Source organism: Anomaloglossus baeobatrachus, chromosome 3 (genome assembly GCF_048569485.1).
Source record: "Anomaloglossus baeobatrachus isolate aAnoBae1 chromosome 3, aAnoBae1.hap1, whole genome shotgun sequence".
Classification (NCBI taxonomy): domain Eukaryota; kingdom Metazoa; phylum Chordata; class Amphibia; order Anura; family Aromobatidae; genus Anomaloglossus; species Anomaloglossus baeobatrachus.
Window position 1 is genome coordinate 484502562 of NC_134355.1, and position 15631 is coordinate 484518192.

At 45.6% G+C, this 15631-nt stretch overlaps 1 protein-coding gene across 1 annotated transcript in view; it reads right to left on the reverse strand.

Moving 5' to 3' along the window:
• The window catches only part of FNDC3B (fibronectin type III domain containing 3B), a 538015-nt gene extending 523384 nt beyond the window's left edge, over positions 1 to 14631 (reverse strand). The window contains exon 1 of the mRNA XM_075340617.1: positions 14534 to 14631. The gene's annotated coding sequence lies outside the window, so the exon portion shown is untranslated. The remainder of the gene's footprint in view (positions 1 to 14533) is intronic.
• Between the last annotated feature and the right edge of the window lie 1000 nt (positions 14632 to 15631).

A 15631-nucleotide genomic window follows, 5' to 3' on the forward strand; every position in this document is an offset into this window, starting at 1 on the left:
ACCAAGCGCAGCATCTTCCACGCGGCGCTGGGGGCTGGTCACTGGTGAGCTCACCAGCAACTCGTGTAGCCACGCTCCAGCGATCCCTGCCAGGTCAGGTTGCTGGTGTGATCGCTGGAGCGTCGCAGTGTGACATCTCACCAGCAACCTCCTAGCAACTTACCAGCGATCCCTATCGTTGTTTGGATCGCTGGTAAGTTGCTTAGTGTGACTGGACCTTTAGGCTCCCCATTTCCTTGCAATGGTCATAGTTACTTTGAGTCCCCAACTCCAGATAGATAGAGATAGAGATAGAGAGATAGAGATATATTATATATTTTTATCCTGAAACCCACCCAGTTGTTAATTTATCCATTAATTAGTATATCAGATATCAAAATTTACAGCACCAATTGCTGGAAGTAGGAGGATCTAACAAAAATAAAAATGCTCTGTAATTACAGGACCACAGAGAATACAGGTAAAATGTCAGTTTTGCTTTTTACAAACTTATCGCTACAAGTAACTTAATTTGATCAATGTTTCACAACTTCGCTGCTATAACATTTACACTTGGCTAAAATGAAACTTTTTCTGTGGCGCATTAATAAAGGGGGAAGAAAACAAGGGTCCCTGTAGTCCGTGTATTGCTATAATTATAATGGCAACCAATCTAGAAGGAAATAAGCAAGAACTGTATTTACAGAATGCAGCTGCAACAATATTACTTGTTTGGAATCCCTGAAGAAAGACTAATAATGTTACAGCTAGTAGGATATAAACTTGTGATTTGGATTTTTTGTTTCCTCTAGTCATTTCCAATTTCTTGCCATACTAATGTGTTATTGTGACTTCCTTAATCTATCCAGCTGAAATAATGAAACGGCTTAAGAAATAGTACAGTTATCCACAGCCATGAGAGTACTTAGTCTAATGGAAAGAGCTAATATATAGATGGAATCATCTCTACTCATGAGACATGTACTAAAGCCTGCTTTATACCTTGCAATTAAGCATACGATATCGTATGCGATGTGACACGCCCCCATCGTATGTGCGGCACGTTCAATTTGTTGACCGTGTCGCACAAACGATTAATTGCCGTCACACGCACTTACCTACCATACGACCTCGATGTGGGCGGTGAACATCCACTTCCTGGAGTGGGAGGGACGTTCGGCGTCACAGCAACGTCACACGGCAGCCGGCCAATAGAAACGGAGGGGCGGAGATGAGCGGGACGTAAACATCCCACCCACCTCCTTCCTTCCGCATTGCCGGCGGCCGCAGGTAAGCTGCAGTTCATCGTTCCCGGGGTGTCACACACTGCGATGTGTGCTACCTCGGGAACATTGAACAACCGGACGTTCAATTTTTAGGTTTTGAACGACGTGTATGCGATCAACGTTTATTCGTGCAATCGCACGTAGGTTTCACACACTACAATATCACTAACGATGCCGGATGTGCGTCACTTACGACGTGACCCCGCCGACACATTGTTAGATACATTGTAGCGTGTAAAGCCCGCTTTAGTCAATATAGGATGGAGGTCAACACATTATGGCTAAAAACGAACATTTCAATATGCAAATCCCTTGTCCTAAAGCCGCCTTTCCTACTGTAACCAGGAAGAGGATACAATCACTTACAAAGAAGACTGTGGGTATAGGGGCACATGACCACCCACATGCATTGCCAGAGTGCAAATCATCTTCGAATTGAAATTTCTCACTGCTGCCGTCACTGGCACTGACCACAATGCCGGTCCTGTTTAAAGGTAGCTATAATATATAATATCTATATCTTGGAAACCACCCATGCATTCGGGCTAATGGTACCATAAAGAAGTTAGCTGCTCTTCCTTTTTGAGTTAAAGGGAACCTATCACCAGATTTTTGAGGTATAAACCAAACTTAGCACCTTAATGAGTGCCTGTGCTGCATTCTAAAAAAAGGTGCACGTTATCCCCTGACTCCCCCTGTACACCCCACAAACATCTTTTTATATTCTGCTGCGCTCTGTGTAAATTGTTGGGTCCAGTCCAATGGGCGTCCTTGGTTGCGACTCCTGTCCCTCGTCTCCCTGCTGATTGACGTCCTCTTGCGATGATTGTAGTGGATGACGTCTGCTGCGTCATCCATGTCGCCAGGCAAAACCTCGAGCCTACGCAGAGACATTGCCAGTTCCTACAGGCACACTTAGCTCTGCTCTACTACGGGCAGAGCCAAATACATAGGTGTGCTTGTGCAAACTAACGAGGTCTTTGCACAGGGGCAAGATTGTGCCCGGGTATGTGGATGACACAGCAGACGTCATCCATGTCAATCACCACCAGAGGACGGCCATCCCCTCGCTCATTAACCTATCATAAAGGATCATTAGAAATACTTTTTCTAAAGATCCCTTTATCTATGCTACTAGATACAGGGATTAGCAATATGCACCCAGACCTGCTTGTGGTTCCGGGTGCATATTTGACCTGACAGGTTCACTTTTTATATAGATTGTCAGACTGCGGCTTGTCATTGAGCCGAGAGCTCAATTGGTGCACGTGCCGACTCTGGGCGCCATTTCTTTGAAGCCCGCACAGCCGACAGAGCATTTGTGACACCCGCCGCACTATCCTGCACCACACAACCAGCACAGCCCCCACTGCAGCATCGCCCTACTCCAGCACCGCCCCTGCCCCCTGTGACCCACTCCACCACCACTGCCACCCCCCTCCGGTAAGACTCCCCCGGAGTATAGGACGGACCCCAATTTTTAATTTATTGAACACCTTTATCTCTAAATTTGGGGAGCATCTTCTAAAATGAAAAATACGGTAATAGCAATTTAAAATAACGTTTCTACCCTGTCGCTACTTTTGAAAAAATAAAAAATAAAAAAAAAAAAAAAAAAAAAAAAAAAAAAAAAAACACAGAAAATCCCTTTAAATTAAATTCCAAAAGGAATGAGCACCATCTTGTAAGTAATTGTGTATATCCGTAATACAGCATTTCCTTTACTATTTTCAAGGGTGGTGTTATATCCACAGCTGTCTATCCGTGCACTCTTGTGGGGATCACTGTGGACGTTTCAAAGGAACCATGATAATCACAAAATTCCACCAAGGTTGAGGATCAAAATTCATAGCGGTCTGAGCACAATTTTTCCATAAAATCTAGAAATGCAGCATAAAAATGGGACAATAAACGTGGCCTTCATGAAAGTGATGCGGCAGCCCACACGTGTTCATTATCTTATTGTTGATCTAGCAGAATGCGCTCCCACACTCATCATCATCTGCTGTTTTTGCAGTGCACTCAAACCAATGACCTTATACAAAGGTAAATTGGATTTTTATGTTGTCAAGCACCTATTAAATGAAGGTGGATGATCTTAGGCAGCAGAAAAATCAGGCAAACTAGACAGTTTAATAGAAAAGATTAAACTACACATTCCCTACAGAATATTCAATATGCTATAGCACATTTATTAAAGGGAATTGGTCAGCAGATTTTTGCTATATAATCTGAAGACCACATGCTGTAGGGGTTAAACACAGATTTTAAAGGCCCAGTCATACACAACGACTTACCAGCGATCCCAAAAACGATACGACCTGATAGTGATCGCAGGTAAGTCGCAGGTGAGATGTCACACAGTCAGATCTTACCAGCGATGCAGGAACAATACAGGTCGCAGTAGCGACCTGTATAATGATCTCGGCAGTCACTGGGACCCTGTCACACAGTGTCAAACACAGCGATGCGTCCTGTCCAGCAGAACATCGCCTTTGAAGAAAATGGCCTGGACCATTCTGCAACGACTAGAGATCTCACAGCAGGGGCCTGATCGCTGGTAGGTGTCACACATAACAAGAGCGCTAACGGGATCGCTACTGCGTCACTGAAACCATGTCTCAGCTGCGATCTCGCTAGCGATCTCGTTATGTGTGACAGTACCTTTAGGGATGCGTCTATTAGGACACTGTGCTGATTACATGCAATGTTTGTTTTAGCTTAAGTTGATCACAGCCAGACTAGGTCAGCCAGCTAAGCACACCCCCTGCTGTGATTAGCAGCTCACAGTCTATAGGCATTGTACATACAGAGCCTGGTGTGGGGGCAGCTTTCTGAGCTGTACTACATGATAAATCTAAACACTGTCATAAATGCTGCACCCAGTAATCTAAGTAATACATAATGGAATTCAGAGCCTCTTCATGCACATCACGCTGCTCTCATGAGGTAGCATAAAAAGCTGCTGACAGATTACCTTTAAAGTAAAATTCAATGGGAACCCTCATAGATTACACTGGGGGAGAAACTATCGGTCCTGACGACATAATGGGGGACACACATTTGCTTGGCTTGTTGCTGATATAATACCGTTTGCACCCAGAGAGATTATCATCATCTAGAACAATGAACGTTCCCATTGAATCACAGGTCTTGAGTAGATACAAAAAGTATATTGGGAAATGGAACAATATCCATTTAATTGGAAAGGTTGATTGCATTTGTTCTGACAAACCTTTCAATAATGCCAGCAGCCTGTAATCAGCAAGCAACTCACCAGCTTACTTTACAAATTTTATTACACTATGCGACTCAAACTATTGCCAATGTATTTATCCAATTTAATTTATTATATCTACGTTATTAAAATTGGGGTATATATTATCCAGAGCAGCAATAAAGAGAAGTGATGAGCGAGCTCTACCATGGTTGGGTGCTCAGAACTCAAAAAGAGCAGTTGGATGCTTGGACGGGCGCGACTGGGCCACCCGAGTATAATGGAAGTGAATGCGAGCATTTTTCTGGAAGCAATTTTCTCAGATGTGAAGAAGATAGAAAACATCCCCTACCTTCTCCATTCTATCAGAGTGTGAAAATCCAACCACAATCGAATGTCAACGGAGTGCAGTCTGATTTTTTCCACGGATCCATTGACTTCTCATTTTGTGGGTTACATGTTCAGCACTCCACCCCAGTTGAGGAACAAGGAATATAGAATAAAGAAAATCTCAGCACTCACACAGTTATTTTCTTGTTTGGTCCTTTATCCGCATACGTCTGCACGTTTCAGCTCATTCCGATCTTTCAAATCGCTGTTCAAATCTTGGAATGAACTGAAACGTCCAAACGAGAATATAACCTACGCAAGTGCTGGGATATTCTTTATTCTCCACTGACTTACATGGCCAAGTGTTATCCGATTTTCGGAGGCAACTGGGGCATATCCTGCTTTTCTTCCCTTGGACAGACTTGGTTTATAGAGGTCTCTGTGTGGAAGGGTGGGGGTGGGGGGGTAGTTTTGGCGAATCACACTTGGACCAGAAATACATTGGTGTGAGCGAGCCCCAAATCTCACCAATTTGTGCATTTCTTTGGACTTTCCAAAAAAGGTGTTGAGGCAGCCCCGTAAGTTTTTCTATTTAGCTTAGTAATATCTTTACAACTGTTCCCCACTTTTAGAAAAGTGGATGTCAACTGATCACATACAGAAGAGCCAAGAGGACCGAGGAGTCTCATGGGTCCCCCATCCAGCCTTCACATATTACTGAACTGGCCAATCGGCCACTGTACTGTGAATCAATTCTCCCATCCATATTACCTGCAGATTACCACTCTCTTTTTGTAGGAGATAGGTTCCCTTTAGGACACACTCACACGAGCGTGAAAAACGGAAGAACGTAATGCGAAAAAATCTCGCATTGCACTCTGGCCAATGTTAATCAATCAATGAGGGAGAGCAGTTGGTCAGCTTTTCTCGCATCCAGATTTTGCTGCGATTTTCTTCGAGAGCCGTATCACTCGCACCCATTCAAGTAAATGGGTGCGAAGAAACATCGGACTGCACTCGGATGTTATCCCAGTGCAGTGCGATATACACACAGGCTGACAATGGAGGAAATGGGGGGGGGTCACAGTCGCACTACACTCGGCTCACGCTCGCAGCAGACCCTGAAACTAGGGTCATTAGCATATCACATTGGATGCCATAGGCTCATGTGAGTCCAGCCTCAAATGAAGACAGCTGTGGGGAGGGGTGATCTTTGCAAACAGATGCATTGCTAGTATTGTTAATGGGGTTTTTTTAGTTTTTGGATATTATGATTTAGCTTTAACCTTTTAAATTCCTAACATTTTTATATGTCCGATCAAATTTTTAATCCACACAGTAAACTTCACATGGCAACAAATTGTTTTATTCCTTTCTCTGTGGGTGTATCGCACTCTGCCTCCTCATGGAAACTAACATTTTGATAATACACAGATGAGTTGTAATCATAGAATAAGTCATATGAGGACACACCATGGAGAAAAAAAAAATCCCAGCAGAGAGTGATGATGGATTCTTAGAATATTAATGACATAGGAGTTCTTGGCCATACAAAAGAGTAGAGGAGCCAGCAACAATCAAGATCTGCTCCAATGTTAGTTGGTAAACATTAAACTTTGTATACATTCTGAGCCTGTATAGCACACGAGTACTCGAACACAGCTGACGATCAACCATATATCTATATAATAAAACGGCTCAAGAAATGAACAGCAGATGTAGGAGACCTCCACTCCAAACTACATGTACTCGCTTCTATAAAAATTGTATGTATAACATACATTACTAACCTATATGCGGAAAAACATTGTGAGGACACCAGACCACACAGCAATGTATAAAATCATCAAAAATTACATTTAGAAGTTAAATAAATAAATGTCATATATATATATATATATATATATATATATATATATATATATATATATATATATATATATATATATATATATATATATATATATATATATATATACATACATACATACATATATATATATACACACATATATAAGTGACAAAATAGGTCTAAATGAGCAATCCTCCCTGCTCGGCTAAAGTGTGGGAACCTCTTTGTGATAGGCTGTGCATTGATATGGAAATTTTAGCGAAAAAAGTGATAAAAAAAAAAAGAATAATCCAGAAATGACTCTCAGAAGCTGCTAATTTCCAACTCAATTCATGTTTTTACCCTCAAAATGGAACTCAAAGACAAGGGAAGATAATCAATTTATGTAAGATTATAAACATAAGCTCGTCTTGGTGAGATTGTCAACGAGCAGCATATTACTCAATCCTTACCAGACACTGATTCAATTTATAACTTAAAAGGGGTTTACAGGGCCATGTATAAAGATAGGGAGCGTGAGGCTAGCATACTGAATCTTAGGCTATGTGCGCACATTGCGTATTTGCAAGCAGTTACGCTGCGATCTGCACCGCAGCGTAACTGCATGCGTCCCCAGCACAATCTATGAAGATTATGCAGGAGACGTGCGCACGTGGCGTATTAGAGCGCAGCGCTTCGGCTGCTGCCCAAAGCGCGCGTTCTAAGAAGCGACATGTCACTTTATTCCGTGCGCTCTGCATGCATCCCCCGCTGTGTCTATGGGAGAATCTGCAGTCAGAGCGCATGGAATCGGCTTTTTTTTTTTCACTACGGACTCTTTCTGCAGCGATTTGAAGCACACGTGTGCTGTTCAAATCGCTGCAGAGATTTGTGCAGGGCTAGTACGCAACATGCGCACATAGCCTTAGGGGCACTTTGCACACTACAACATCGCAGGTGCGATGTCGGTGGGGTCAAATTGAAAGTGACGCACATCCGGCGTCGCAGGCGATATCGTAGTGTGTAAAGCCTTTTTGATACGATTAACGAGCGTAAAATCGTCGTAATCGTATCATGGGTGTAGCGTCGGACATTCCCATGATTTGGAAATGACCGATGTTACGATGTTGTTCCTCGTTCCAGCGGCATCACACATCGCAGTGTGTGAAGTCGCAGGAGCGAGGAACATCTACCTGCGTCCTGCGGCTCACGCCAGCAATGCGGAAGAAAGGAGGTAGGCGGGATGTTTACGTCCCGCTCATCTCCGCCCCTCCGCTTCTATTGGCCGCCTGCCATGTGACGTCGCTATGACGCCGCCCGACCCTCCCCCTTAGGAAGGAGGCGGTTCGCCGGCCAGAGCAACGTCGCAGGGCAGGTGAGTGCATGTGAAGCTGCCGTAGCGATAATGTTTGCTACGGCAGCAATCACAAGATATCGCTGCTGCGACGGGGGCGGGGACTATCGCGCTCGGCATCGCAGCATCGGCTTGCGATGTTGCAGCGTGCAAAGTACCCCTTAGAGTAGTGAACTCACTGTTAGGATTCTGCTCAGTGTGACACTGCCCACAGTCTATAACAATCTATATAAAAAGTGAACCTGTCAGATACAATATACACCCGGAACTACGAGCAGTTCTGGGTGCACATTGCTAATCCCTGCATCTAGTAACATAGATAAAGGGATCGTTAGAAAAAGTATTTCTAAAGATCCTTTATGATATGCTAATGAGTGCAGGGACTAGTCTCAAGGGTGTTAATTCCTGCGCTAATTCTGCCGTCTTAGCATGTTACACACCCACACGGCATGTTAACATGCTATTCAATGTCCTGCGTCATCAGCAGTGACACGTTTACCTGTGTCTGTTGTCACCGCCTTAGACGCTGGGTCTATGGTCAGTGTACATTAAGGCTATGTGCGCATGTAGCGTTTGTTCCTGCAGAAATTTCTGCAGCGATTTGAACAGCACATGTGCGCTTCAAATCGCTGCAGTGAAAAAAAAAGCGCCGATTTCATGCGCTCTGAGTGCTGCCCCTCCCATAGACAGAGCGGGGGATGCATGCAGAGCGCACGGAATAAGTAACATGTCACTTCTTAAAACGCGTGCTTCGGGCAGCAGCCAAAGCGCTGCGCTCTAATACGCCACGTGCGCACGTCTCTTGCATCTTCATAGATTGTGCTGGGGACGCAGGACGCATGCAGTTACGCTGCGGTGCAGATCGCAGCATAACTGCATGCAAATACGCAACGTGCGCACATAGCTTCACTGCGTGTGGTTCTGGGTGCATATTGGACCTGACTGGTTCCCTTAAAATCTGTGATCATATGCTAACTTTTTTTTCTCAATTCAGATTAATGAGAGAAAAGGATAACAAAATGATTGGCATGTGATCAAAATCATAAAAAAAAAAAAAAAAAAAGATAAAAATCACATATGATGCCCACCAGATACTAAAATATACATATTTTTTTAAAAAAATTATTTATATTAGGCACATACATTCAGGAGGTGTGGGCGTGACAGTGGGCAGTGTCAGGATGGATGCCTGGGCATCAGGTCACCAGAAGTCCTCATTGTATAGAATACAAAAACCATATACAGTATGGTAGACGCTTTGTTTTCTGTGGACCTCTGTAGAGGCAGTTGTACTTTCTTATACTTTAAGAAACGGCATCCAGACACATACCTGCCAGACAGAGGCGTAAAGTACACACTTCTGGCCTCCAACTGGTGAATAGGGGCTTTGTAGGATGCAGCACGTCAGGAATAGCTCTCACATATACTGTACTATGAGCGCACAGATGTAGTGTGCACATGGCCTTATACTGTTAGAAGGGTAATCTCTAATTTCATACATAGTATGGTCTTTAAAGGGAATCTGTCACAAGATTTTTACCCTGAGAGCAGCATAATGTAGAGACAGAGACCCTGATTCCAGACATGTGTCACTTACTGGGCTGTTTGCTGTCATTTTGATAAAATCACTGTTTAATCTTGTGCAGAAATGCACCGATCTAAATGCTGAGTGCTGTATAACTCCACCCACACCACTGATTGACAGCTTTCTGTTTACAACGTACATGGGCAGAAAGCAACCAGTGGTTTGGGGGTTATAGTGATCTCATGAATATGAGGACTACATAGCAGCAGGTTTACTAGTCTTCTAATGATAAGCTCTTGCTGATAAAACAGTGATTTTTATCAAAACTACACCACGTATCCCAGTAAGTGGCATCTCATTGGAATCAGGATCTCTGTATCAAGCTGCTCTCAGACTAAATGGAAAAAAAACTCTTGAGATTCCCTGTAAATGAATTTGCCACATTGGCCTGTATACATACCACACATATTTTGCTAATAATCTCATAGTTTCCACAGATTACATAATATATTTAGCATCCACATTGGCCTTAACACTAGAACTACTGGACTCGTGACACCTATATAGAAATACATGGTGCAAAGTAGTCAAAATGACTACCTCAGTAGTTCTAGTGTTAAAAGTACACGGCTAGTTGTATCTGTGACTCACATTGATTCTGACAGATCACTGAGGCCACCTTCATATGGCAGAAGGTCAGCATTGTGCATCAACATTACTCATAATCAGATGAGGATCCAAGACACAAGAAAGGTGTGCGTTTTTAAAGGCACCACTCCCGGTTTGGCTTTCAGATACTGATGCAGAATACTGACCCGTCAGGATTTATTTTTGCCTCCCAAATTGCTAGCAGAACCTAATTGCACTGCACCTACAATCTCTAAAACGTTTCCTCTATAGCCCAATTTCATGATTAGTTTTTAAAAACCTAAAGTTTGATGCCGGCTCGCACCATATGCCGATGGTTGTACCCAGTCAAGAATGTGGAAACGGCAAAGTCAAAGCTCTCCGTGCCTCATCTTCTTCATTAACATCACTGAGGACATTCCCCTTCTTCACTGGTGCCAAACTCCACATTTCGGGGAGGATTTTGCGCCTGTGGATTTATTTCACGGCAGAAGATCTGCAATGTATCAGCTTCACATGGGAGGTACCGCTGAGCACAATGGGCCATAGATGAAAATGAGATTATATAACCTGTGCTCAGCCGGTGGAGACCGGGCTCCTTCTACAGCGCCAACTTCTTGACTACATAAGATCTATAATTAAAAACAGCATCCTAAGCCGCCAACAATATCAGGTTTTCATTGGAATTGGATCTTTAAAAACCATGCAATATTACATCGTCACAGCAAATCGACCACAAGGAGTCTTCAGAGTGCTATATCAGGAGCAGGTAGATCTTACATACAGATTAACACTAGAAGTCCCAAGAATTTCGAGCTCCATAGGGTTCCAATGGTAGAAGTGTCAAATGACCCATCTCTGGGACTTCTAGTGTTAATAAACCAATTCTGCAAACAGACCAGTAATTTTGCCATTCTAGATTATGACGCAGAACCAAGACAATAACAATGGCAATTTCTATATGAAACAGGAATTTACACACGGATATGATATATAATTTAGAGCTTTGGAAGTGTTGTAGAACCACAAGTCCTACCACACCCTTCACTCATGGGTAGGTGCACACAACCGGGTTTTTTTCCCCCCGAATCTGAGAAAAATAGTCCAATTATACTGATCAGAATCTGAGTAGTCATGTTTCGTTTTAGGAGATGGAAAAGAAATCTCATATATATATATATATAAGTTTCCCCACTTTCTCCATAATGGCAGTCTGTAAAAATCAGACCGGACTATGGCGTCATACAGATTTGTTTCACGGACTTGAATGGGAAAGTGTCATCAGATTCTCACGCCGTGATTTTTTTTCACATGCCGAAATCGGTGAGGGGGGAAGGGGGGGGCAAAAACATTAATCTGCACTGCCCCATTGAATAAACTGGCGCAAATGCCATCCGGTTTATTAGCAAATTGTATTCAGATTGATGCACAAACTATTTACTAACGCAAGACATATCTTATTAAACTACATTGGTCTCACCCAAAAACTTTAAAGAACTTAAAAAACAAAGATCAGAAGGAAATTAAATGTTTAATCCTTACATATAATCATTTCTAAGGAAGCACAACTAACAGGATAAGAATCTCCAGCACAGCCATAGGCAGCCTCAGCCGCTCCAGAAAATAACCCAGACCGTCAGCTGTGCCATCCTGTGGACATTCCTTCCTGTAGGTGGCGCATCAGATCTGCTTTACCTGTACACAAATGTCATCTGGCATCAGGAGCTAAGTATACGTGGTTGGGGTCTGCGTGATAATCCGTAGGTGACAGATATTGCATTGTCTAAATATATCCATGTTCTTCAAAATAAAATTCTAGTGACATGGCTGATTTCTAGAGCTCAGATCCCATCATTAATGGCCGGTTACAGAGAATGCAGAATTCTTGTTCTTAACTCCTTAATGACAGCCCCTGTCACGTTTCAGGACACATGGGAGATTGACGACACTATTAGGAATCACCTGACAAACCATACCATAAATAAAGTTAACAGGAAATCTGGTCAACAGCCGATATATAACCCTTGCCTGGTGCCATGAGGTCAATGTGACCCCATGCAGATTGGTACCAGACAAGGGCTAAGATGTCTGCTTTTACTGAACTGTCTGAAAGTCACACAAAGAAAATTATAAATAGCAAAGTATTGTTAGTTCTAATGGGAATTACATGGAACATTTTGTCAATGAGTAATAAGAAGGTTTTCCGGGACCCCAGAGGAATCTAGAAGTGATATCTGAATGGAAAGTGGCAGCTGTGATTCCGAATGCAGCTCCGTCATTTCTCCAATGTGCCCCCTGGATCCAGACATTTGTACTGTCTTTCCAGATAGCTGGAGGCTTCAGATTCTTTGGGTTTTTTTTCTAGGAGGAGCTTTGCCTTCACCTGAGTGACATCTGGCAGAACTGTGTGGCAGACAGTACGAGCTGCACAAGAAGCTGCCTTCATCTCCAGCCTCAGGCCATACATTTCTTCTGCTCTCCTGCTTATTTTCCCACAAGTTTTCCCAGAGGTTAAGTGATGGGAAAAGAGTCAGAAATGTCATCCCTGCCATTGTCCTGACCAAAATGTGTTACTGCCATCAGCTCCAAGGCAAGAAGTGCAACATCTGCAGAGGTAGACGAGGTAGACAACCAGGGAGCCCCCCAGTAACAATAGCCCAACTGTGGAACGCAACAGCCACATGGGCAAGAGGAGGTAGACAACCAGGGAGCCCCCCAGTAACAATAGCCCAACTGTGGAACGCAACAGCCACATGGGCAAGAGGAGGTAGACAACCAGAGAGCACCCCAGACAACGACAGCCCAATTGTGGAACAAAACAGCTACATGGCAAGGGGAGGTAGACAGACCATGATAACCCAAATATGGAACGCAACAGCCACAAGGTCAAGAGGAGGTAGACAACCAGAGAGCCCCCCAGACAACGACAGCCCAATTGTGGAACGCAACAGCCACATGGGCAAGAGGAGGTAGACAACCAGAGAGCCCCCCAGATAACGATAGCCCAACTGGGGAACAGAACAGCCACACGGCAAGGGGTGGTAGACAACCAGGGAGTCCCCTATACAACGATAGCCCAACTGTGGAATACAACAGCCACACAGAAAGGGGATGTAGAGAACCAGGGAGTCCCCGAGACAACGATAGCCCAACTGCGGAACACAACAGCCACACAGGCATGAGGAGGTAGAAAACCAGGCAGCCCCCCAAGCCATAGCCCAACTGTGGAAGACAAGAGCCAAATGGCAAGGGGAGGTAGCCAGCCGGGAGCCCCCAAGACAAGGATAGCCCAACTATAAAACGCAACAGCCACACGGTCAAGAGGAGGTAGAGAACCAGGCAGCCTCACAGACAACGATAGCCCAACTGGGGAACACAACAGCCACACAGACAACGATAGCCCAACTGGGGAACAACAGCCACACAGGCATGAGGAGGTAGACAACCAGGGAGTTCTCCAGATACGATAGCTCAACTCGGGAACACAACAGCCATAGACAAGGGGAGCAGACACAGAAAAAGAGAATTCGTTACCCCAAACCCCAGTGCATTAGTCAGATACTAGTGTCTAATGTTTTATTGACCTCTAATCCAGAGTATCTCCTGCCAGATGTGCGGATTCATAGTGCTGCCACACTGTGCACAATCCGAGCAGCACAATTACTTATTCCACTGATCACAAATCTTTTCTTAGAAATCCTGATGCCCATGCCAGCCTTCCTCTCGTGCCAGCCTTCCTCTCGTGCCAGCCTTCCTCTCGTGCCAGCCTTCCTCTCGTGCCAGCCTTCCTCTCGTGCCAGCCATCCTCTCGTGCCAGCCTTCCTCTCATGCCAGCCTTCCTCTCATGCCAGCCTTCCTCTCATGCCAGCCTTCCTCTCATGCCAGCCTTCCTCTCGTGCCAGCCTTCCTCTCGTGCCACCCGTTGGTATAAACTTCTACAACACCAGGGCGAGTACAGGGGTAAATCCCCAGCAGGAGCTGCATGGAGGCTCCACAGCCGGATGGAGGAGCCGGCAGCCCGAGCAGAGCCTTCCTGGAATGCTAGGGCATGATGGAGGCCGGCTGCCGGCTCCTCCGCAGAGCAGTGCCCTGTGCCCACAGCCTGCCGTCTCCTGCCTGTGCCCGGCAGTGCAGGGAGGAGGTGTCAGTGACATGACAGCCTGGCAGAGGCGTACAGCGGGATGATGGGCGCACATCACTGCACCCCGGAGCGCGGCACCAGCCCCCCGCGGTCATGTGCCCGGATGCCTGGCTGCAGGGGACCCGGCGGATCTACATTGCAGCGGAGCTCGGGAAACTTTTTATTGCCAGGTGTTATTAGCAAGGAAAGCAGCGGCGGCGCACGGGCCGGTACACAGGCAGCGAGCTGGAGCCTTTCCGTTACCTTATGTAGCGCTGAAATGGGGGGGTTAGGACAGCAGGTCGCCCGACGTGCGCAGCTGCTCCGGTAATCCCTGCCAGCATGAGACCTATGAGCGGCAATGAGGGGCCTCCCAGTCCCCGGCTGCTCAAGGAGCGACCTCCACACCAGGCCACGCCCCGGCACTGTGCGATTGGCCCGGGGACTCTGCTGCAGCCCAGGCTCCGCCCAGCTCTGGCGGCCAGGCAGGGGTTAACCTGCGGGACTCGGGCTGACGGTGCTGAGGTGAGGACGCTCCTGGTCCCTGGGACACCGGGAGCCCGAGTGTGTGGGAATGAGCCCGGCGTGCGGAGCGGCCGCAGCACCTCTGCCTGGCCTCATGCACACAGGCACAATGGTGATGTGCGGCAAATGTGGATGGTACACCCCTCCTCAACACTGACACCAAGAATTCATAGGATGCAGGCGGACATATCATTGGTGCAACCTCTGCGGGGCCCCCGACTTAAGAGGGCCCATCTCTGCCTCCAGCCCTGGAATTGTGCAGTATGATGGGATATCGGATTGCACAGGGGCCATATATTGTTCTCACACAGGGGCCATATATTGTTCTCACACAGGGGCCATATATTGTTCTCACACAGGGGCCATATATTGTTCTCACACAGGGGCCCATATATTGTTCTCACACAGGGCCTATATATTGTTCTCACACAGGGGCCCATATATTGTTCTCACACAGGGGCCCATATATTGTTCTCACACAGGGGCCATATATTGTTCTCACACAGGGGCCATATATTGTTCTCACACAGGGGCCTATATATTGTTCTCACACAGGGGCCATATATTGTTCTCACACAGGGGCCCATATATTGTTCTCACACAGGGGCCCATATATTGTTCTCACACAGGGGCCCATATATTGTTCTCACACAGGGGCCCATATATTGTTCTCACACAGGGCCCATATATTGCTCTCACACAGGGGCCCATATATTGTTCTCACACAGGGGCCCATATATTGTTCTCACACAGGGGCCTATATATTGTTCTCACACAGGGGCCATATATTGTTCTCACACAGGGGCCCATATATTGTTCTCACACAGGGGCCTATAT